We start from the raw sequence: 4,061 nt of genomic DNA on the forward strand, positions 1-4,061 counted from the left end.
CTCAGCTACACCCTCCCACTCCTGCTGCTGGAGATCTCCTCCCAAACAAACCACCCACACCCAAATCCTTGTCTCAGGCTCTGCTTTTAGGGAACCTAGGTGAAGGGAACATGCCTGTTTCTGTGTGTGCTGGTCGTGTTGCTGTGTGTACACACATGATTAGGGTTACTGGTATAGGTGGTAGGCTAGAAAGTGTGCCCCCCGCAAAAAACCCCTAAGACGTCCACATCTTAATTATTGGAAACTGGAGATGTGACAGGGAAATATATGACAGTGGGGGCTTTGATCTCAGGTGGACTGTCCTGGGTTGTCTGGGCAGGCCCCAGGTGCATCATAAGTGGGGCAGGGGGAGGGCTGGGACAGGCGAAGGCCACATGGCAGGAAGGATGGGAGGGGGGCACCTGGAAATACTGAGGAGGGGCAGCATGCTGGGCCTGAGGGATTGTCCTTACTGGGCACCACTGGTGGCAGTGAGCAGGGGAAGTCGCCCTGATAGCCTTTGGAGGCAGATGCCTATTTCACGACAGACAGGGAGGGCTGGCCCAGCCTGCAGGGATTTACAGGTAAGAGGAAGCCCATCTTAAACCACCTGAAGTAGTAAAGGGGGGTATGGGTTCTTGAGCCTGGAAGGTGGGAGCTGCTGTGGGCTTCAGGGCTGGTGTAACTCAGGGCTCAGTGATGCTACTGGGCACCTGGCTTCCCTACTGAGATGGATGGACCGTCCGGGCCCTGGTGCCCTCCCTGCAGGCTGAGATGAGCTGGTGCTGGGTCACGGCTGGCAAAGCAGACCAGGGGAGAGGGCAGGGCTGTGTGTGGGGCTCAGTCTGGCCACATAAGGGTGAGGGTCTGGGGACGGGTGGTGGAGGCCCGCCCGAGTGGAGAGAGACCCCTGGAGATATGCAGTGAGCAGTGACACATGGTCACTGTGAGGGTGGCTCAGTGCCCTCTGTGCCTTCCTCCAGTGACCTGTGCCACCTGGTGTCGTGGGGGCCGTGGGGCCAGAGGGCCTGGGACCCCCAGAAGTGCAGGGAAAGAAGAGTGGGGGCCCCGCCCCAGGTCTGCAGTTTGTCTGGCCTTCGAGGCCTCGGGCTGTCGCGCTGGGGCTGCCGACCCTGGGGCACATGCCCTGGGTCTTCCCTGGGTTTCAGGGACACACTTTCCTGCTGTGCCAGGCTCTGGGCTCTTGAGGGGAGAGTGCAGAGTGGCACCTCCCGATGTCTCTCACGGGTGTGTGCGCTCTGTGTGTGTGCCCACACGCATGTTCCCTGTGCGCTCCCGTGTGGATTCCAGGGTACAGATGTCCTAGTAGACATGTGTGTGTGTGCGTCTGTCTGCATGTGTGTGTGAATGAGGGGGGCAGTGAGACCGGCTTCCTCCTGCAGACCTGCTCTTGAGATACTGCCAAGTTGTCTCCATTGTCATGTCAACCAAATATTTTCAGCCTCCACGCCCAGGAGCCTCCAGAGCACACTGTCTCCTCGGCTCTCAAACCCCGGCCAGACTTCCAAACCGCTAGGCAGATTTCGATTCCCTTTTTTTAGCTGCTGAATGAAAAAAAATAAGCAAACACAAATCTGCTGATCCCAGGCCGCCTCCTCTTTTGGAGAATTTAATTTCTGAGCTTTGATCTGATACCAGGACCCAGAGGACTTGTTATTTCTAAATAATGAGCTGAATGTTTGTGTTCTGAGCCTGAACTTTTCTGGTTTGGGGAAAAATATGACTTTCCATAGAAGTTCTTTGATGCGGCCAGTGGTGTTGTCCACACAGGGATGAAAAGGCCTTTCAGAGGGCTGGTGGCTGCAGGAGGGGGCAGTCAGGGCCCCAGGCCCTCCGGGGGCCCACCCTACGTGGCTCCACCTTGGGGGGTGTGGGCAGCCGCAGGGGAGGGGCTGCCGGGACGCACCCTTTCCTTCCTGGGGGTCCTTGTACTCCCCGGAGGCAAGCACAGACGGAGTGTCCCTGGTGAAGCTCGGAGCCCACGGCTGTTGTGCTGGGGAGATCCCAGGCCATCCTCAGGACCCCTTTGGAGAAAATTCTCCTACCAACTTAGCCCTCAAACCAAGACAGGGACTGGCACTGCGGCCCCTTTGGAGGAGCCAGACAAAGGCGCCCCTGCTGGCCGATGTGGGTTTGCAGGTGCTTTGGCTGCAAAAGGAGACAGAGGTCAAAGTGCACCCGCCAGCCGCCTGGGAGGGTGCAGGGCTGGGTAAGCACCTGGGGCTGGGCCCTGTACTGTTCCATCTGTGGCGGCTCGGGGCTTGGTGAGGGTGCTTGGGAGAGCCCACTGCTTCCTTCCTGCCCCGGGGTGCCCTGGCACCTGCAGGACGGCCACACTTTCCCTGGGAAGTGACCGTTCCAGGTCAGGGCTCGGGGTGAGCCTGGGGCCCCCTCCTTGCCCAACCCCAGCAGTGACTTCATACCCCGGGAATGGCTGATTTCACACTTCAGATAGCATTTCTCCTGGAAAGCAGCCCTGCAAGCTGTGGCAGGCATTGGTCCCCGAGGTCAGGAGGCAACCCTGTCAGTCATCCGCCACCGACCCGAGCTCTAGGCAGCTGGGAAGAAACACCCGCTGCTCCTCGCCCCGAACCTTGTCCTCCCTCACCCACTGGAGGAACTCAGGCCGGGCCCAGCGCGATCTCTGCGCTTCAGGGTCCTTGCCCCGCACCCCCTTCTCCCCCCACCCCCCCCTCCACAGGGCCCACCTGTGTCAGCCAGACCTGGCCTTGGTGTTTTCTGCCAGAGGTCCTTGGACTCGTGGGCCGTGGGCCCAGGTCCACTCATGGGCCAGCCTGGGACTGGGACATGCTTAAAAGAGAAATGGAATAATTTAATTAACAGGTAATATAGTCACATGGTTCAAAACTCTGGTGGGCTTGGAAAGAGCAAGGAGCCCAGTGGGAGAACCAAAGAAATGCAAGTGAAGTGTGGGCTCCAACCAGTGACACCTGTCAACGCCGGTCAGTAACTGGCACGCACCACATGCCCCAAAGACAGTAGTAACAGGAGAGAAGGGGTGCTGGGGTCTGGGCACTCTTGGCACTGTGTGCACGGCTTTTCTGTCAACCTAAAAATGTTCTAAAATAAATTTTTAAAAAGGTTTTATTTATTTATTCATGAGAGGCCCAGAGAAAGGCAGAGACACAGGCAGAGGGAGAAGTAGGCTCCCTGCAGGGGAGCCCGATACAGGACTCGATCCCAGGACCCCAGGATCACGACCTGAGCTAAAGGTAGACGTTCAACCACTGAGCCCCTAAAATAAAATGTTTATACAGAAGAAGTGGGAGGCTGACCATGTGCACCCTGAGGAAGCTGGGTTTTGACTTCTGCTTCTGTGAGTGCTGGGGTGGGGGGGGGACCCTGATGCTGAGGGGCCTAGACAGGTTCAGCCAAGAGGGGAGGTGTGCAGGCTGGGCCAGAGGGCAGTGGCTGGTGAGGAGCAGGTGTGTGTGCAGGAGGTTTGTTCTGAGTGTACTTACCCCTATGTCTGTGGGGCTTGCAGGTGAGTGTCCAGCCTCGGACACATAAACGTGGAGTTGAGGGTGCGCATGCCACAGGTGCTTGCATGCACACCAGGGAACCCCACCCCGAGATTTACTGATTCAGTTCCCCAACACCACACCTGTTCTATTCAGAACAAGTCTTCTCGCCAGGATCCTGCTCCCAAGTGCCTGGCTGTGTGAGGGGCCCCAACCCCGCTGTCGCCTTCCTCCTCTCATGGCAGTGAAAGCCCTGCTGACCTGCTGTGTGTCTTGCTGGCCTCCCTCAGCATCTCCGCTCACAGCACCAGGCAGCTGCTTCGTGGGAGAAGTGCTGAGTCTGGGGCCTCCTTTCTCTGTGATGTCCTGGGCCTCACGCCCTGGCTGTGCCGGTGCTCTGCTGCGTGCCGGCAGGTGCTTTCTCCCACCTGGCTAACCAAAGCCCAAATCCGAGTCTTCATTACGCTTAACGACTATTTATTTTATGGGCCCTGTATGATTTATTTAATAATTTCCTATTAAAGGATTTTTTGGTCATCACAAATAATAATGCAGTGCATGACTCTGTAGGGAAACCAT

The sequence above is a fragment of the Canis lupus genome, chromosome 6, assembly GCF_003254725.2.
Source record: "Canis lupus dingo isolate Sandy chromosome 6, ASM325472v2, whole genome shotgun sequence".
In the NCBI taxonomy this organism is placed as follows: domain Eukaryota; kingdom Metazoa; phylum Chordata; class Mammalia; order Carnivora; family Canidae; genus Canis; species Canis lupus.